Below are 21,493 nucleotides of genomic sequence, written 5' to 3'. Positions count from 1 at the left end.
TCTCATAAGACTTTTCTCTCCCTTCTTCTCTTCCTAAGTTTCTCCTTTTTTTCCTCTAACTGCTTGCATGCAGGTTTTTTCTCTCTTTTCATGATATCTTCACATAATAGTGGCCAAATTCCAATTAGCTTCTGTGACAGGGCCCAGTTTGGTCCTCTGGGAACTGGCTAGGGACCAAGAGGAGCTTCCTGGGACCTACATATTTTTATGAAAGTACATCTCCTTCCAGGAGGATAACCAGTTCTCCCAGGTAGAGCACACATTTCAGCTGTTTCTTACCAAGGTCATGCAATGGCAACATCAGTTGTACAGAACAGACTCTGTTAATGAGATAAATTTTAAAACCCCTACACAGTTGTTCTCCTCTTACTCTGAAATGTGAAATTTTTCATTTAAAAGACAGAGTAATGATAATCCATAATACAAGAGAATTTCTTTTTATCCTCCTTAAAAGTGGTCCACTTTAATCCACACAGTTTCCTAAGTTGGCCAGGGGTCAGCTTGACTCCCCAGTCATCAATAAAAGCTTTCTAAAAGTTAGACATCATGCACCACAGTGGTGTTCCATTGACTTCCCCTCCCATATTGGTGGTGCCAGCGATTAGAGATCGGGCTTACAGACAAACAACAAAGGGTTTTGAACAAACTATCATTTCATTCGGTCTAGCCTGGCCCTTAGCCAGGTCACAGGAACCGCATGGTCTGAATTCAATCATGGCCTGGTGCACAGCTCCTATGGCACAGGACTTCCTTTCACTCACAACAATTACAAGCACACACTCCAACACCCCTCCCACAGCACCCTTCCCGAAACCGGACCTGAAGACTTCCATTTCCCCTGGTCCTCCAACTGAAGACCAGTACATGGAGAGTCTTTGGGAGGTGATCAGGCTCCCCTTCCACTCAGGCTCCCCTGGCCTTTTACAAATGGGCTGAAAATGACGCACCTGTGTGCTTACCAGTTAGATGGGTGGTGCTCCCAGGGATCTGATTCCAGAAACTGTCCCAGATCTGTTGCCACTCCAGCAGTGATGAGTGCCCTGGCGGGGGAGGTCAGGAATCTGAAAGATGGGGAAAAGTCCTGTTGCTGGCACTGGATTCCATCAGGTCTCTGGTCCAGGCGACACCCCTGCCGCGGGGGAGGGAAATGAAAATATCACTAGTCTGTCGATCCTGGACAAGCCCCCAGAAATGCTGCACAAAACGAGGGACAAGGCTGCCAGCCTACAGGAACACTACACAGAAACAGGACAAACTGGGGCCTAGGCTCCGAAGTTTCAAGGAGTAAGATTTTATTCATCCATGGCTATAGGGCTCAGATGTGTAACCTCTGAAAGTTTGAGCCCCAAACAAAAGGTTAACATCACTGTTTATAGACAAGATGACACGTTAAATACAAGATATGCTTAATATGGTCACTGGTGGGTTGGAAGGAAACAATTGGCTGGTTTAAATCGGGAAGGGTGCAAAGCTGGGTATACAGAAGTGGAGGAGTGGTTAGGGGAGGGGTTTCTTTACAGGAATTTGTCTTATCTTGCCCATGTGCAGTTTTACCCATTCTCAGGGCAAGCATCCTGTTTACATGTAGTTTTGACTCTTCAGAGGAATTTGGGGAATTTTTAAAGAGGAGCTAGTTTAAATGTTCAAGGAGAGGTGAAGGACCCACCTGCTGCAAGGGACCTGCTTGCTACATTAACAAGCAATCAGTCCATTTACTTGTACTCTCTCCTGACATGTCCAACACTGAGAAAGCACAGAAATTGCAGGCATGGCCCCCATTTCTTGTAAAATGACCACCTATCTGGTTAGAGAAGTAAGCCTTAGAAGTTATTACTTAGAAGTAATCACGACTAGGTATCTCAATACAAAAAGATATATGATAAAGAACTGATGATAAGGATAATTGAAGAAGAGCATAATAATCAGTGCTGGACAAAACCAGTAGGAGGGTTCATTCCAGGAGGTAACATGAGTGGGAGTTATAAGAAACTGAGCAGTAGACACAATTATATCAAGCATCTGGAAAAATGATGCTCCCTCCTATTTAAAAATTATTTTTTCTGACTAGAAACTGAAAGATAGAAAAGAGGCAATTAAAGATGGATACATTTTATTTTATTAATGTCTAAATACAACTCCTCCAGCATAAACACCAACATTCGTAAAGCAGCAACTCTACTGTGAATAGCTATATATTTCTCTGATGAAATATCTGTTAAATATGAAAAGGCAAAAACGAATAAAAAATGTTTTAAAAGCTTTATTTTCCCTGTAGAACATAAGGAAAGGGACTTCCTCCTCCTTCCCATCTCTTAGTATTTATTTTAGAAAACCTATAATTCTAAATTCTTTGTCATTTTGAAATGTAAACAAGGAAAGTATCACACCTATTTCCCAGTTTCCTGGAAAGATATTAGCATAACTTCCAGTGGGCTCCTGGTTCCAAAAGTCAACCTACTTGGGAAATATCTTTGGAACGTGTGTGTAATGGTTATATTCCCTTAGCCACATAAAAAGAGTGAGCTCTCTGTCTTTGCAATCTCTGCAGACTGCCTGTCATGCATCATGTTTTGGTTTAATGCCAATTCAATAATAAAACTGTTTTTTATTTCTATTCTACATTTGTTGAGAGGTTTTCTGGGTTGAGATAATATTTTGTTTCTAAGTATATTTCCCCCAAAGTTTGGCAACAAGGTCAGGATTGTCCAGTAGTTACTGAATGGGGCTGAATTATAAAAATTTTCCTTTCCAACTCCACTTTTTTGGAATACTAGCCAGAGAAACCACCTTCTCCAAATTCAAGATTTTAATATTGAACAAGCATGGTAGTATGGGCCCTCTCTAACATCTCATCAAAATCATCATTGGTTGAAAAATATGGGAATATAGGAATGTTGCCTGTAGTTCTCTGTCTTGACAATGGTACATTTTTACCTGAGCCCTGCCCCCACCTTTTGTATTCCTGAAAACTACTTACTGCCAAAGCTACCCTACCCCATATGAGTGATTGAGGATTCACTGGTGAGACTGACTCTTCATCCAGTGCTCCAAAATCTTTCATTGATGCAGTTATCTTTGCAGGCTCCAGTGAGATCCAGTCTGCATTGCCTATCTCCACAGAACCCAGACTTCAACTTGGTGTGGTACCCACAGAGGCCTCTTTGCCTTGCTGCTCATGGCTTGTAAGTCAGAACTGTGCCTGAACCCCACTGTTTTCTTTGAGTTCCACAGCTATTTATCCATTTTGGTATTTAGGTTTTATTTTGGTTCCCATTTGTTTGGCATCCTTGGTGGAATCAGGCTATTCCTTTTCTTACCTTTTGCTGTCTTTTGTGTTACTATTTTGCTGTGCTAGCTAAACATGTAGTTCACCATAAGAATACGAACATAGGCATAGGCCCCAGAAGCCTCACAGAATGGTCAGATTACTGTGTTTACTGGTCTGGTTTTCACTTTTTGACCTACTTTGCTGAGAGCCACCAATAAAACCAGATAAGGTTCTTCTTCCATTTTGATTTTTGTCCAGAGCTGTGCTTTGATCCAGAGGGTGTTCCATCTGGTTTCCCACCTACCAGGTGGCACAGATTGTTGGGTCTCCATTTGGAGGTGGCCCACCATTACATTGGGAACCTGACACATGGGGTGTGCAAGAATTATAGTTCAACCGACACTTGCCAGCTCACATGGGGTCACCTAAGGCTAAATCGCATTCTAATCCTAATTCTTGCAGCCATCTTTCTAAATGGCATAGCCTCACCAAGAATTATTTGGGCCTTCAGTGGCCACTTCTGGGAATAATTGGCTTTGGAAAATTGTCCGTTTGGAGAGGTGGCTTAGAAAAGAAAGAAACTCAGGACCAATGGGCAGTGGTATGTGGAGGCTTCCAAATGAAGTTCTGTATCAAAAATTGCTTCATTAAAAGATTCTCTGGCCAAAGATAATGAACAATTTCACAAACTGAAGCAACAACGAAGTGGACTGATTTTTATAATAAATCTACCCTCTTCTTATACTGCAGTTGCCTGCCTATAGCCAGCTCTCTTTCTTCTGTCTCATCCTCTCCTCTCTCTTCTTCTGCTCCTTGGTGTACTCCCTTTTCTTTTATATTTGGAGTGAGAATATGAGAATCCAAACTTGCAGTTATCTGAGGAAGATTCTTTTGATTTGGATAGGAATATATTTGTTGGGGTTCTTAGACAAGCCTCATCCCAAGCAAATGAATTATTGGTATTTATGGGATGAACATCATTCTAAGAGTATAGCAGCAAAAAAAAAAAAAAAGAAAGAAAGACTTTGATAGGTCAGAAGGAAAGATTGAGGAAAATGGAGTAGGAAATGTGAGAATTAAAGCCACTTTCTTTTTTGCAACAACTTCCTCCTTTCCTTTTTCTGCTCTCCCTGCTCCTTCTGTTTCCCTTGCCTCTTTTTGCCATCTGTGCTGGCTGCCCCGCCTCAAGCTGACTCCTGGGGAAAAAGAGGTGATGCTCTTTTAGATGGGTGTTTTCCCTTGTCAGTGGATTTCCTTGCAAAGGAAGATGAAAGCACAACTTCTTGAGCCAGTAATGAATGAATCAGTGCTCTGTTTGAGGACATGCGTTTGTGTACCTTGTGCTCTAGCCCTGAGTTTGCTTCATGCCCTAGCCAGGATCCCACCTCCAAGAGTCCCTTATCATCCACACACCACACAGCTAGTAAAGCAGGCATGATAAAGAAACATGATCAGGGAATAATTGTCAACTTGGATAAAAGTCTGTGTCCCCATATGAGGGCAATAGGATGGAGAGTAGCTGCAGTAGTCACTTGGTGTTAGGTATATAAATACCAAACCAGGAAAGGAGACCGAAGTGTCATATAATACTGCTCTTTTTCTATCTCAGTGCAAGGAAAACCAGCCCTTCTTATTCTGGTAGCCAGCAAAGCCAATGCCATTAAGAAGTTACCCAGGAAAATGTAGCATTAGAAATACATGTGCTTTTCTCACCAGCTGGTATTGTTCCTCTAAAGGCTTCTTTTACTGTACCCTGGGAAGATCCACAGTAGTTTACAGAAGTGGTCTGTAGTTTGCTGCCCCATGAAAGGAGATGTGCACTGGTTCCTGCAGGGAATTCTACATTCAGCAGGCTTTGCTTATTTGGAGCAAGCTCACTGGGGACAGAGGATGACTTGCTTCATAAAGGGGTACCATGATCAAGAAAAGCCAACGAGTCCGCACCCCGACTATGGAAAAAACTGAGAGCTCCAGAGGTCCATCAAGAAGGCTTACTGAGGACCATATTAAAGCCTTTCTGCTAAATACGAGCTGAGAGAAATGCTAGTCTTGTATCCAGAAGATAAGTGAGTCCCTCCATTGACTTCTATCAACAGTTTGTTGAGGCTCTCTCAAAGTTCACTGACATGGACCTAAGGGCAGATCAAAAAACATGCTCTAGTCCTAACAAACTTTGTCTTAGTTCTTTGACTATCCTAACCTAAGTTAGCTTTGGAAAAAATGGCAGGATGGCAAGGACCAGCTAATATTCGAATCTTATCAGAAACTACTCGCTTTTAGGACAATCTAAAGAAAGACAAAGAAGAATTTAAAAACTGCTCTATTTGAACTCTTTACTAAAGGGAACAATCCCTGCCTTGACTAACTTTGCTACAAAGCGGGCAAACGAAAAAGAGAAGATTGTGTGCTATCATTGTAAGAAAAGCATTTGAAGCAGGAATGTAGAAAGCAACTCCAGAGGATACAGAAACTACAGGAACAAAGGAAATCAAGTAAATTCAGAAAGCTAAGGAGTAAAAGTAACAGCTATGGGGAATCTTGGAGGTGGGACATGGTGATACTGGAGTTATTTATGATGCTGGTATTTCTTATTCTGCAATTTTCTTGAGAACTTTTCACTTTACATCTGATGATAAATCAACACAGGATGTTAATATTTCAGGTCAGTGCTGTTCCTTTTCCTACTTGTTGCTTTTGCTTCACTGTCCCCCATACCGATAGACCCTCTGATTAAGGAACACGTTTTCTTATTTCCTCCTAATTCTCCTATAAACCCAATGGGAAGAGACCTGTGGTGCAATTTAAGGCTACCATCTTCTGTATCCCAGAGGGTGTGTCTGTGGAGATCTCACGGAAAAGGGCATCTGATTTTGTTATTATGTGCTTTCTGAAAGAAAAGCGATATGGCAAAGAGTAGCACACTCACAGCATTCTGCAAAAGCACTTTGAATAGAATTGAACCTCTGAATCCTTTTGGGCCCTAGAGAATAATGATACTCATTTAATTTGAGATGTAGAACCCATAGAAACAGTTTACCAAAAGAAGCCATGGCCATGTGTTCAACAATAGAATTTGTCAAGAGCTCGATAAAAATTCTATAAAAGAATTGGAAAAACAAGGGATAATAAAGAAGCATTCTCCCTGTAATACTTCCAGTAAAAGAAGGAAGGTAAATCTAACTTTAAAAAATGGCCAGTCTCTATGTAAATTTGTACAGGGTCTTAAAGAAGTGGATAAATCTATTGTTTCATTAACCCCTGCAGTTGCTAACACTGCAACTATTCTTATTTTGCACTTCAATACCATCATGTGCTGTGGTGACTTAGGAAATTTTGGAAGCTTCTTTTTTGTCTAGAATTAAGTCTGCATAAGTAAAGTTAATGGCAACTACTAGAGCAGCAATTCTTATTTCTGGATTTATACATATATAGGACATACATATAAAGGACATATGAAGTATTGGCTACATATGTATAAAAAGTAGATATATATTGTGTAGTAGAAGGCAGTCCTAGTGCAGCATGGAGCTTTTCCCTGGAACCCTCAAATACAGACTGTGCACAGGATCAGGTGTGCTGGCCTGGAGTAATAAAACACAGCGTCTTAAACTGTTAAAGAAGCTGGCAAAGAGATCAGACTTCAATTAGAAATATGAATAAAATGGATCTGGTTGGGACCAAGGTAAATCAAAAAACAGGGTAAAGAATGATATTGTCTATATTTTAAATCTTCAATTTATGTGAGAGACCAAGGGAAGAGATGTTATTTTGTCCAAAAATAAAATTTTCTGTAGCACACTATCTAACTTAACCTGTCTGGTCGGGTTATTTAAACATCCTAAATACATGAAGTCTAGAGTAGGGAATGACATCTTCTTATTCTGTATAGCTTAATGTAACACCTGGAAATACTCCAGAGTATTTTATGCCACAAATAAAAAAATATTTGCAAAGTCCCTTGAGGGACTAGAGAAAAACATAGAACTATTAAACTTCTCCTCCTGTGAAATTCCTGATAGTCTCTCAAGCATTAGTGACTCCCAATTTAATAAGCCAAGCCCTCAATCTTGAAGCTTGCCTTTATGAAACTTATTGTTGTAATGACAAAAGTTATGCCTAACTATAATTATGCTTAAGCGTCACCCCCAAAGAAACTTTTTTTGTTGCTCAGATGTGGCCTCTCTCTCTCTAAGCCAAATTCTGCAAATAAACTCACTACCCTCTTTCCTATGTGGGACATGACTCCCAGGGATAAAAATCTCCCTGGCAACATGGGAATGACTCCCAGGGATGAACCTGGCCCTGACATCCTGGAATTCAAATCCCTTCTTGACCACAAGGAGGAAAAGAAATTAAACAAAACACAGTTTCAGCGGTTAAGAGACTTCAAATAGAGTTAAAAGGTCAATCTGGAGGTTATTCATATGCAAGCTTCAACCAGATAGTACAAATTGACATAATATGCCAAGCTCAAATCAACAATATTCCAATATACCCTAAAGAATACCCTGAGCCCTATCTAAAACTCTATAAAAGTTTCAACTATTAAGTTAATTTTTTCAAAAACTTAAAGCCTCCAGATGACTCCTATGCCAGATAAGCCCTAAAACTCAGGTGTACCAGTCTCTCCAAGAATATCAACCAGTTTCACTCCTCTACCCATAAGGTCAACACCATGTTCTTTAATCCTAATCCAATCATGCAGGTGCAGACCTATTGTTTAGGGTGAGACTTTTGGATTAGATTGTTTCCATGGAGATGTGACCTTTGCCCATTCAAGGTGGGTCTTCACTAGTGTAGTGGAGTCCTTAAAAGCTCATGGAGAAAGAGTCAAAGCCCACAGGGAGCAGAGATGGAACCAGGTGACAGACATTTGGAGATGCTAAAAAATGAAACAAAGTTGCCCCACAGAAGCTAAGTGAGGACTTAGCTTAGAGAGAAAGCCACTGGAATCAGAGCTGTTTGAAGACAGAAGCCTAGAGAGAAGGACAGTAGACATTGCCATGTGCCTTCCTACTTGACAGAGAAATCCTGAATGACATCAGCCTTTTCTTCAGACTCAAGGTTTGTGTCCTTGGATCCCTTAGTTTGGGTACTTTCATGGCCTTAGAAGTGTAAATCTGTAAGCTAATAATTACCCTTTGTAAAAGCCAATCTATTTCTGGTATATTGCATTCCAGCAGCATTAGCAAACCAAAACACAATCTATTCCTCAATATCTTGAGACTATGTATGCAATGGTTTTTATGCATGAGTTGTTTAGCCTTACTAAAATGTGAGCTCTCTTTCTGTCTTTACAACCTCTTGGAGGATTGCTTGAGATACATCACATTCTGGTTTAATGCTTATTCCAAAATAAAACTGTTTTTCTTTCTCTTCTGCCTTTCAGGAGAGGTATTTTAGGTTGGGAGAAGATTTTGGTTTTAAACATACTTCCCCAACAAAATTAAAGCCATTAGATTAATCTGTATAGTTATGAATAAATTAGTTGAGAAGAAAGGGATTCAGTTTCACAAACATTCAGTAAATAATGCAAGAACATGAATTTATTGATGGGGAAATAGTGATTACTTTAGAAATTGATACATATCTGATTTTTTATTTTTCAAAAGTTTGGACTTTGGCAGATAAGATGGGCCCCAAATATATGATATGTGTAAAATATAGCAGTCATTAAAAGAATGCTCTGCATGCTAATCTTAAAAACCAAATATTTATAAATACATTTGGTTCAATTTCATTGAAAATATTTGCAATGATGTAGTTGAATTAATGCTAAGTAGAAAGTTTATTGACCATAAACAGCAAATCATCATAACAACAAAATTTGACAAAAATATGTTGGCTTTTTTCTGTTGTTTTTTGTGTTTATTGTTTTTTTTTAAAAAAAAAATGTTGGCTTTTTTGGGGAGCATGGGCTGGCTCTGTATGTTGGCTTTTATAAAGGGAATTTATTAAGTAACAAACCCACAGTTCCAAGGCCATAAAAATGTCCAAACCAAGGCATCCAAGGAAAGACACCTTGATTCAAGAAAGGCCAATATCTTGGGAAGGCATGTGGCTGGTGTCTGTTGGTCCTTGTTCCCATTCCATTGCTTCCAACTTCTGACACCAGTGGTTTCCTCTCTAAGTGTCTGTGGGCCTTCACTTAGGTCCTTCAGGGCATAACTCTTGGTTCTCACTTGCTTAGCATCTCACGAGAAGGCACATGACAACATCTGCTGGGATGTGCATCCTCAAATGCCTGTGTCTAGCTGTCTGCTCTCTTTGTCAGCCCTTCAAGCATCTCAGAATGTCTGCATCTCTGTCAGCTCTGAAGTAACTGTCCTCCACCCAGGTGTTCAATAACTCTTGTTCCTCTTATGCCAGTATGAGAAATGACATCAACTTTTAAATTCTTAATATATCCCAAACATGATAGTTGGATAAGGGAGACTTTTCATTTTTTTCTATTTGTTAAAACCTCCAAAATTTCCCCTATTTATTTCGTAATTTTCATTTTACTGTGCTGTATTCATTCTTGGAAATGTTCATATGGTGTGTAAAACTAAAATGAGCAACTTTCTGCCTAGACTTTTTTTTTCCATTACAAATTATGTTCAGGAAGGAGATGACTGTGTCAATGGCTTATACATGTAGCCATATTGATTTCAAATGATGACTAGCTTTCTAGCAAAATGAGTTCTCCAATATTTTGATTTCAACACAGAGAAACAAGATGATTTATTTCCCTTCAAAATTGCATCCCTGGTGCTTCCAAATCTTCACTTACTGTTTTCCTTAAGTCCGTTTGTTAATCTGTCTGTGCTCAGGTCCTTCCTCATTTGGGCCTCCATGATATATAAAACATTGGGCATGTAGCCATTTACTTTAATTTCTTTTTCTTTTTTTTTTTTTTACATGGGCAGGCATCGGGAATCAAACCCAGGTCCTCTGGCATGGCAGGCAAGCATCCTTGCCTGCTGAGCCACTGTGGCCCGCCCTGTAGCCATTTACTTTAAATACTTGGTTTGTCTTTTCGTTTTTTGTAAATATTTTTATCTCTTTTCCCATTGGATTTTTTCAAAATTATAGAATCTGTTAATTAACACAGTCTTAAATGACATCTAATCTGGTCTCAATGGTACATTAATTAGTGTTCTAATTTCATTTTATTCACATATTATTCTCTATGTTTTACGAAATCACACTATAACCTTTCACTTATATGCACTCTTTTGAATTCAGAATGTTTTTCTAATTTATAAAGGATGGAATGTTTTGAATATAAAACAAATGCAGAAGTTGCTAAACTTACAATTAGGTAATTGTAAGCACAGTTAGCTACCGGCTGTTCACCCTAAAGTAACAAGTGTTTGCCTGTGTCACTAATTATTTATACATAAAATCTTGCACTTTTGCATTTTGGTAATTAATTAAATCTTGTAGTTAAATTAAGCATGATAATTGGGCATGAAAGAACAAAACGCAAACAGAGAACACTTAGAAAAAGCAGCCCTGTGAAGAGTAAATTTTCTGGCCATAAAAGAAGATGAGCTTGTTGAGCCACCTTCTGTAATGCCTTTTCTTGGAACTAGTTTTGCACTTAAGGTGAGAGAACTGTTGAGAACTAATGCTTCCTCTCTGGTTTCCTCCTGGGAAACCCTGGAGACCCAAGACAGGCTTGAGGCTCCCTGCATTCTGAAATGTTTCTCTCAAACTCCCGGAAACTTCTTTTTCTACTCCAAAATACAGAAGTCTCTGAGAAGTAGTTTAAGTTTCTCTATTAATATCCCCTGATTTAGCCCTAGGTGACAAGTACTGTAACAGGCACTGAAAATATAGCCCTTGCCCTCATGGAACTGACTGTCTAGAGGCAGGAGACTATCAGAACAAATACACAAGTACATGAATAAATTGCAGGTAATTATAAGACGTATCATGAGAGAAGGGAATAGAGATTGAGAATTAGATGGAAGCCTACTTTAGTGGTGATTGGGAAAGACCTCTTTGAGGGGTTGCTATTTAATAAGATTTTTGAAGGAAGTGAGGTAGTGAGTCATGCAGATGTCTTGGGGAGGAGCTTTTCAAACAGAGAAAGCAAAAGGTGCAACCCCGAGGATGGAAACATCTTCGGACCAATGAATAGTAAAGATTGCAGTGTAGCTGGAACAGAGAGAGTGAGGGGGAGAGTAAGACAAGATGAGTTCACAGAGTAACAGGGATCATGAAGGGTCTTGTAGGCTACAGCAAGGACTTACTTTGGATTTTACCCTGAAGGTAATGGGAAGCCAGGGGAGAGTTTTGAACTGTGAAAACAATTCACCAGATTGAGAGGTTTTTATGGGCCAGGCACTTGGCCCCACCCCAATGCAAGGAAGCCTGGTTTCAAAGTCCTGATGAAAGGGATGAAGCATATTTAGCATGCTTTATCCTCTGTATCAGTTATCTGCTCTATTGTGACATAAAAAATTGCCCCCAAGCCTTAGTGGCTTAAAACAACAAGTGCTTATTTACCTCAAGTTTCCATGAGTGAGGTGTCCTGGTATAGCTTTCATGGGTTCTCTGCTTTATGGCTTCTAACAAGGCTTCAATCAAGGTGTAATTTGAGGCAGCAGTTTCATCTGAAGGTTTGACTGTGGAAAGATACTCTTCCAAGATCATTCACATGATAGATGTCAAAATTCAGTTCCTTGTAAGTTATTGGACTGAGGTCACAGTTTCTCAAGACTTGTTGGCTGGAGGCGTTGCTTGGTTCCTTGCAATGTGAGGCTCTTGATAGAGCGTCTCATAACATGGCACTGAGTAAGACAGAGGGCAGGAAACAGCACCAATGAGAGAGAGAAGGAGAAGGAAAGATAGGGGAGGGAGACAGAGAGTTAGCAAGATAAAAGTCACAGTCTTTTGTAATCAAATGATGTGAGTATCATCCCATATCTTTTACCATATTCTATTTAACAGAAACAAATCACTAGGTTCCAGCCCACCCTCAAAAAGAGATGGGATAACATAGGGCATAAATATCAAAAGACAGGAATCATTGAGAGCCATATCTGATGTTGCATACCATGTCCTCTACGTGCAGGAGCATCCAACTGCCCAGTAGCATCCGCAGTATGGTTCACGTCAAGGCCCCAACCGCAGGCCAGAACATGACTATAGTTCAGGACTTGGGACAGGGTGAGCTGGAACAAGTCAAAGGAGAGACGATACGTTCAAAAGTCTTAACAATGTCCAGGAAGGTCAACAAAGTCAGAAAAGAGGAGGCAGGTGCCCCTGGGGCAGTGCATTAGTCATATTCTTTAGTTTTGGGCACATTATCATCATGAGCCCATGCAAAGCCCTGCCTGTGTTTTTCTTACTTGTATAAATTATTTAATTTATTATTATAATTAGACCATCATAATCAAAGATGTCTTCTGACCATCTGTGTTTTGTTAATGTGAAATTAAATTGTCATTATAAGCAAAAGTTGGTTGCATGGGGAACAATAATTATGTGTTTGGTTTAAAATAAATAAAAGAATATTTGCCTTAAAATGCAAGATTTTGTTTGTTCCATAACCTCGTATAAAAATGTTTATCTTTCAGAAGTGAAAATTTCTTGTGCTTGAACTTTAAGAGTTGGAATGTTTACGTACAACATCATCTCTTTAAAGAAAAAGCAAAAAGAGCTATAGGTATCCCCTACAAGAGGGTATTTAGGTTTATAATTAAAGTGAAAATCATGTACTAGACTACTGAAAGATAATCTGTAACACAGCTTCACAATCCTAACATACAGCTTGAAGAGCCCTGCTGAGTGTTTCTCATTGGTAGCCTCATTCTTCCACAACATGGAAATACAGGTTCACACACAGACATAACATAATGATGGAAAATAAGACATAGTAAATTAGATTTCTAAGTTTCCGTTCTAAGTCTTTTTACTGATATCAGTAGATAAGTATGCAGGCAATAATACTACTCAAAGAGATACACACATCAGAAAGTATATTCAATGGGTTGGAAGGTAGTTGAGGAAAAACAAAAGCACACTGATCTACTTTACTAGAATCAATAAAGATGTTAAGCTGCCAACAACTAAACTGGTGATTCGATCTTTGGCCACTCTCTCTCTGAACTGAGGTCTGTTGTCCAGGCCCTTAGTACCATAGGTGCCTGGTAGAAAAGGCCTCCATTTTGTGGTTACTATGCTTTCCCCAAACCACTCGAAACCAAGTCAGCACTACATCCCAAAGTCTCAGGCCCGCAACCCCAAATGCCTCCTATCTATGGTATACTCATAGCCTGGACCCCAGGTGGGGTCCAGGATGTCCAGGCAGTGAGTAGGTACTCATGCCTGTGGGGCAAGGCTGCTCGCCCAAGCCTGCTGGTCTCCTTAGCAGTCCAAGGCCAGCCATGCCTGCTTTAGCTCTCCCTGATCCTGTGGCAGGGGCAACCCTTCATATATTTTTGGTTTTTTTAAAAACTTTTTATTTTTAAACAATTTCAAATACAGGACAGTGGCTAAAACAACACAAATCCCAGACAGAGAATTCCAACATACCTTCTTCTCCCCAGCCTACCTGTGGTTTAATTTGAAGCTAAACAGGTAGGCAATTTGTCAGGCTGCACTTTCCGTTTCTCCCCAGCAAATGGCACTCTTTAATCTCCTCATTCCCTGAGGCCCATCTGTCCCTGACCACAGGTGCAATACCTAATGGCCAGTCATGGTGCTCATCTTGGCCGGCTTCCTTGGCCTCATCTCTTCATTCACAAAGCACCTGTGGTGTCTGGGCCTCTGTAGTAGAAGGGGAGTGGTGTCAGGACAAAAACAAGTCTCTTTTGCTGTTGGATGTTGGACCAGCACCCCTCTATGTCTCCCCCTCCTCCCTGGGGAAGGCCCGCCTGAGTCTTTGTAAAAAAAAATCAGGCACCCACAGTTGTGTGTCACAGGGCAAGGAGTAAGCTCTATATTTGACCAAGTGGAGTCTGTGCACAGGAAAAAGCATGTCTACTACCTTCTAAGTTCGCCACAGGAACTTCCAACTATGGAGCCAAAGGGAAAATCTTTCCAAGCCAGCTGCAAGGGTAAGTGAAGTCATGATAGTACATTCACCCCTTTCTCTCCATCCCAATTTCTCCGGTTCTTCTCCAAGAGCCTCCCTATGTAAGGTAGAAGACCCTCTATAATTACTTGCACCCTGGGACCACTGTCCCAGTCATTTTTCTATTGTATCTCTCATGGTATGGGACTGGTGTGAAAGCCTCTCCTATTCTGCCTTCTTGGTGGAAGTCCTATGCCTTTATTTTATTAATATAGTGCATCACATTGATTGATTTTTCATATGATGAATTAACCCTACATTTCTGGAATGATTCCCACTTGGTCATGGTGTATAATCCTTTTTTACATGTTAGTGGATTCTGTTTGACAGCATTCTGTTGAGGATTTTTGCACTTAAGTTCAAGAGGGATATTGGTATGTAGTTTTCTGTTCTGTGATTTCTCTGGTTTTGGTATCAGCTTAGTATTAGTCATACAGAATGACTTGGAAAGTGTTCCTTTGTCTTATATTTTGTAAGAGTTTGTGAAGGATTGGTGCTAATTGTTTTTTTAATTTGGGAGAATACACAAATGAGGGCATCTGGTCCTGTGCTTTTCTTTGGATAACTTTTTGTTTATTAATTCAATTTCTTTACTCATTTTATATCTGTTCAGACTTTCTATTTCTTCTGGAATCAGTTTTGGTAGTTTGTGTCTTTCTATGAATTTGCCAGTTTCATAGGGATCTTATATTTCAGCATACAATTGTTTATATTATTCCTGATAATCTTTCTTATTTCTATAATATTGATATTATGTCTCCTTTAATTCCTGATTTTGTTAATTTGATTCCCTTCTCTTTTTCTCAGTCATGATAATGGAGTGTCAATTTTGTTGATCTTTATGAAGAATCTGGAGGAGCATCTGTTTTGAGAAGTACAGAGTCAGGAGGCCCTCTCATCAACTTGAACCAAGATTTTCCCTCTTGCAGATGTCCCAGATGCACTCCTCTCTGTCTTTTCTGGCTGAAGATCCTACACCATCCTGTGGCTTGGAGGTGTCTATTGCTAGCCTGGATTTTCTGCCAGGCTTGCATTCACTACATCTTGTATTATTTTGTGCATCTGCATGCATCTATTTGCGGATTTCACAAATACCAATGGAACCCTTCCATTGTGAAGACTCTTGGTTAGCATTTCTACTTCTTCCATAAAGTGCATGGTCTCTGGCTTGCTGAGGCAGAGATATGGTTTATAATCAATATGTGTACCAGGGGGCTCTATGCCAAGATCTGGCCACTCTGGTTCTTCCATAGGTCCTGGAAGCAGTATACTTCTGAGATTCTGATTGGAATTGCTGCACAACAGTTTGCCCTCTTAAACAGGATTTCTAATAAGCCTTCCAACACAAACTATTGCAAAAATAAGCCTAAGAGTAGCTTCATGTAATGCCTAGATACATACCAGAGTATTTTAAGTAGGTAATCAAAAAAGTATTGGCAAAGTCCTTTGAGGGATGGGAGAAAAAACATGGAACTATTAAACTTTACCACTGGGGAAACCCTTGGTACTGTTCAAGCATTAGGGACATCCAAATCACTATAAAAGGTAAAAAATAGCATTGCCTGTATTCTAAAGTGTTAACTTTTGCCTGAGACAAAAAGAAAAATGTTCATTTTGTCTAAAATTTAAATGTTCTGAAGCAAACAATCTAATTTAATCTGCCCATTCAGTTTATTTAAACAACCTAATTCAGCTTTAGTTGTGATAGAACCTAGAACAAGGAATAAAATCTTAATATTCTGTACAAGTTAATGTTATACCATAATAAATTTAAGAGTATTTTGGCAAAAATAGTCCCTTGAGGGACTTTGAAAAGCAGATTAAACTTCCCCACCTAGTCAATTCTTGGCATTTTCTTAAGCAAGAGGGGCTCCCAATTTAATAAATTAAAGCCTCAACCTTGAGGCTTGCCCTTATGAAACTTATTTCTGTAATAGCAAACTGCACCTACTTATGATTACTGCCTAAGAGTCATCTCCAGAAAAATCTCTGCTGTTGCTCAAAGTGGTCACTCTCTAAGCCAAACTCTGAGCTTCACCCCTATGTGGGACATAATATATAGGGGCGTGAGCCTGGCCTTGGCACCATGAAACGTAACTGGCCCTTGCATCACATGATATAACTGACCCTGGCATCACAGGGCATTACTGGCCCTGGCATCATGAGGTATAAGTTCCAAAGATGAACCTGGCCCTGGCATTGTGTATTAGCTGACAAAAACAGGGAAAAGAAATACAGTTTCAATGGTGAAGAGATTTCAAATCGAGTCCAGAGGTCATTCTGGAGGTTACTCTTATGCAAGTTTCAGCCAGATATTGCAAATTGCCACAGTATGGCAAATCCTAACCAATGGTAGTATTCTTGGAAACCCTGAAAGATATCTTGGGGTCTATAAGATTATACTTATTAAGTCTGTTTTTCAGAAACTTACAACCTCCAGATTATTCTAGTGCAGATAAGCTCTGAAACCTAGAAATATTGGACTCTCAAAGAACAACAACCAGTTTTGTCATTCATCCCTTTGCCTTTTAATGACTGTTATTAGTTAGGGCTCTCTAGAGAAACAGAATCAACAGGAAACACTCGCACATATAAAATTTATAAAAACGTCTCATGTAACCGTGGGAATGCAGAGTTCAGAATCCGCAGGGCAGGCTATGAAGTTGATGATTCTGATGGAGGATCTGGATGAACTCCACAGGAGAGGCTTACTGGCCAAAGCAGCAAGAGCCTGTCTCTTCTGAATCCTCTTTAAAAGGCTTCCAGTGATTAGATCAAGCATCACTCATTGCAGAAGACACGCCCCTTGGCTGATTGCAAATTAAATCAGCTGTGGATGCAGCTGACACGATCATGATTTAAGTCTATGATATGTCCTCATCGCAACAGACAGGCCAGCACTTGCTCAACCAGACAAACAGGGACCACCACTTGGCAAAGACACATGAACCTGACCATGATGACAATGCCCCTTTTCAGCCTTGATGCAGTTTGGAGAGTTATCACCCAGATATCCCTCAAGATTGAGAGAGAATTATCAAATGAGAGAGAGAATTATAACTGAGAAATCAGGATTTAAGGGTGATTTTGATTACTGAAAGATGATATAGATATTCCTTTTTTGGCTTTCTGATATATTGCAGTAAGGAAAGGGAAATACCTGAAATCTCTAAATTGTAATCCAGCTGCCTTGATCTCTGATAATGATTGAATAGTCTTTATCTTCTGCCCCTGTGATTGTAAAAACCTTGTGACTAACCTTCATTTGTATCCATTTATCCAGTTTTTCAATTTTAGAGTCTTGTAATCCCATTCTGGATATTAGTAATTTTTTTCTTTTCTTTCCTTTTTAAATTTATGAGTAGAGCTAGAATTTATCAATTTAACTGATTTTTTTTAAAGAACCAATGTTTGCTTTTATTGATATTCTCTCATTTGTCGATTTTCTGTATATATTCTCTTACCTTTACTGCTATGTTTCTTCTGCTGATTTTAGATTTAATTTGATCTTATTTCCCTTTTATTTTAAGATTAAGAAGGCTTATTTTAGACTTTTTGTGGCAATGTACACAGTTAACCTAAGAATTTCCTTCTAAACAGTGCTTTAGGTACATCCCACTGGTTTCAATACATTGGGTTTTCATTATAATTCAGTTAAAAATATTTACTAAATTCCCTTGTGATTTCTTCTTTAACCCATAGTTTAGTTTAGAAGAGCATAATTTAATTTCTAAATGTTTGGAATTTTCCCCAAATCTTTCTTTTATCAGTTTCTAACTCAATCCTGTTGTGGTCCACATTTCTTTTAAATTTGTTAAGGTTTGTTTTATGGCCCAGAATGTGCTCTATCTTGGTGAGTAATCTATGTACTCTTGAAAATAATGCAATTTTTGGTTTTGGTGGGAGAAGTACTTTAAAATATCATGTAGGCCAAGTTGGTTGGTAGTGTTCTTCAGGTAAATTACCTGTAGTTTACAAAGATGTGCAAAAATAGCTCAAAGACCATGAATAAGAGCAGAATCTGATAACTCCCATGGTGTGTTCTTTAGTTTTCTACTGAAATGTAAAATTCCTTTCTAAGGTAAACTTCCTTTTGTAGAAAGATAATCCCAAAGAAAAATTATTCTTGATTATAGGCTGCTTTTATTAGATTTGGCCTTATTATTTATATAGGTGCAGCAAGAATGGTACTTTACCCTGTAGGCCTTTTTAAAGTTGCTTTGATGCAAGTTTTCACAAGGAATTTAAGATTGGATTTTTAAATGCCTATTCACACTAAGAAGCCAAGCCAAGAACCATAAGATTTTTCATGCAATACCTGTAGTTTCAAGTGAATTTCTCTTTTCTTGAGGTCCCCATAATGTCATATGGCTTCTGGACCTGCCAGGAAGTGATCTTCCTTACTCTTTTCTAAGGTTGGGAATACTCTGAGCTAGGTACCGTTAGGTCGGGAAATGCCGAAGGAAACTGCAACTGGAGCTGCAGCGGTCGTGTTGCCCCTCCCAACATGACCTCCGGAACTGCCCCTTCCGGATGTCATGACTTCTGGAACCGCCCTTTCCGGACACTTGACTTCTGGAACTGATGAACCGCCCCTTCCGGATGTCACCTGACCTGCTTGCTTAAAAGTTGCCCACGCCATCAGCCAGGCACTGACTCGCCTCCCTCCATCTTGGATTTGGTGAGCTCAGTGGGGGAGCACAGAAATAGACCCGCCCACTTTAAATTTCCCAGTCTACTTTCCTTCTTTCTCACCCTTTCACCTCCTAAACCTTTCAGGTACCAGGCCAGTTTTTCCAACACAGCTTTGTAAGCATTGGTTTCATAAAATCAACCGTAGTCCCTTAAATGTGTCTGGTCATATCTGATTAAATGAGCATCACTTTAAAATATGACATTCCAGTCAAAACCGTGATTATATAACCTATGTCTCCAATTATGCCCTATTGAGAAAGATGACAGATTCTTTTTTAATTTGTGCAAATAATTACACTGCCATGAAAATAAGATTACTCCAAAGTTTATAAATTCTGGAAGGACCAGGCAGGGAAAAAAATAAATGTTTCATTTCTATTTATAAAGGCATAGTCTGTCAGATGAATTACGAATTATAGATAGTTCAATGAAAAATAGAACAGAGTTCCTTATATCAAGTAAATAGAACATTTAAACATCAGAAATATTTCAAGCAAAACCTATAATTATCCTGTATAAACTCATTCAGTTCCATGTAATTAGTCCTTGTTCTCCTTGGTATTGGGTCTCATGAACCTCTCAGCTTCTCCACTAGAATTCTGGAAATCTTGACTCAGTTCAGTGGTATGGGGTTCTCTCGAAAATCCGAAAGACAGTTTGAGATAAGATATCATCTGGGATTTGATTTAGGGAAGGCAAAATGTCAAAAATTGTCAGGAGGTTTGAACATTTGGTTAAATATAATAGTAGATCTCTGTGAAACAATAGTTTCTATTTAACCAAAGTGATAATAAAAGATTTTAAAAATAAATACATGTTGCAGAATGAAAAAAGGAAATGTGTAGGACAAAATGGATGGATATAGAAAGTTGTAGAAGTCTTGTTGGAAGTAAATTTTATTGGTTGTGGTTAACGTTGCCTAAGATTTTATAGTTCTATAAAATTTTTAATAGTTTTCTTATCAGATGTATCTTCATGCAAAACAAGAATTTGCTTTTCACTCTGTTAAAATGACAATGTTTTCTTGGTTTATTTGTTTGTTCTTAGTGAGAAACTATAAAAGGTTTTTAACCATCTGAGTAATCTGCCTAAATGGCAAAGATTCTATGTCTTATCAAACCAGTATATTTATTGGTATGTTAAAAAAAAGAAAAAAGGCTATAGGCACACTTGCCAAAAAAAAAAAAAAAAGTAAGTACAGGAGGCAATATGACTGTGGGGAAAAAAATAACAACCTTGGTTCTTTGAAAAGTAAGAAGACTTGGTTCTCTTAATCAAGGATGTAATAAAGTCAACATAAAGCACAGAAAGTTATTTTGATAAGATACAGAATATGTGCTTTCTAGACCAATTACACAGTATACAATTTGATACTAAGGATCTTAAAAACCTTACAGAGAAACCCATCAAATCTTACCTAACTTGACCACATGAAATTGAAGCAGAATAGACTAAGACAATTGCAGGCCCCTGGTTTCCTATCCAGCTCTGTAAGAGTTAATGGACAACTGCAGGTCTCTCTGGTTTCTTATCCAGCGCTGAAGGAATTAATGCAAACTGCAAGCACCTTAGAGCAAGAATTCCCTCTAAAGCCCCCAAACTCCCTAAAGCCATAAAGCTTATAAAATCATAAGCCTGAAATGGACTCTTAGTTAATAACAGAAAGCCTGGAGTTATAAAAATTATTAAAAATCTGCCCCAAACCAAATTTTGACTATGTGACAGAGTTCCACAAGGATTGATAGTTATTTATTCCTGAAACAATGCAAACCATGTAAGCACCTGATTAATACAAATTATGTAAGTCCCTACCTGCTACCTATAAAACAAGCTAACCCATTCCACTCAGTATATGTCTCTACCTTGAACATGTCTGTGTTAATTTCTTTAACATATTCTCTCTCTCGCTCTATTTAAAAAACTTTCCTAGTTACTACTGCTGTCCCCTTCTTGTTCCTGAACTCTTTCTAGTGATGAGAGTCCTAAACCTAGAATGGGACTCAACTGACTCTGGTGTCAACAGAGCTCTGGTTACAAAATGAAATTCCTTTTGTGCAAACCTTGCACAACTTTCCATATCAATTCAGATTTTGTCTTACACTTTTCTTTTCCCATTCTGCTACGTTATTTTACTTTAGAACAGAACTAGTCTCCTTATCCTTAAGAAAAACACATCCTGCATATCTTGCATATAACATTTAGCATAAGCCTAAAATGTTAATTTACCAAGAGATCTTAGAATCTGTAAGCTGACATTCAACAAAACACAATTATTCCCATAGGCAAACTAGAGCCCCCAGAAGCAGCTACTATGACAGAGCTGCTACCATCACAACTGCCACCACAGCAGCCACGGTCACCTCTCAGTGACAGTTCTGCTCAGAATCCTCCATGGCCAGCAGCCAGCACAAGAAAGTAAACATCCCTGGTTAGAGTGCCAATATCAGCACCCTCACTGGCAG

The 21,493-nt window shown here is 39.0% G+C and overlaps 2 long non-coding RNA genes across 2 annotated transcripts in view; both read right to left on the bottom strand.

The window, feature by feature from the left end:
* The window catches only part of LOC143671593 (uncharacterized), a 128,239-nt gene extending 127,079 nt beyond the window's left edge, over positions 1–1,160 (bottom strand). The window contains exon 1 of the long non-coding RNA XR_013169607.1: positions 960–1,160. This is a non-coding gene — a long non-coding RNA (uncharacterized LOC143671593). The remainder of the gene's footprint in view (positions 1–959) is intronic.
* Positions 1,161–11,778: 10,618 nt separating this feature from the next.
* On the bottom strand, positions 11,779–18,844 carry LOC143671656 (uncharacterized). Its single transcript, XR_013169631.1, has 3 exons — positions 18,655–18,844; positions 12,315–12,432; positions 11,779–12,048 (listed from the first exon to the last, which is right to left on the bottom strand). It is a non-coding gene; the product is annotated as an uncharacterized LOC143671656 (long non-coding RNA).
* Positions 18,845–21,493: the final 2,649 nt, after the last annotated feature.

The sequence above is a fragment of the Tamandua tetradactyla genome, chromosome X (assembly GCF_023851605.1).
Source record: "Tamandua tetradactyla isolate mTamTet1 chromosome X, mTamTet1.pri, whole genome shotgun sequence".
NCBI classification, from domain to species: Eukaryota; Metazoa; Chordata; class Mammalia; order Pilosa; family Myrmecophagidae; genus Tamandua; species Tamandua tetradactyla.
The sequence above is the reverse complement of the archived record's forward strand: the minus strand, read 5'-3'. Positions and strand labels throughout refer to the sequence as shown.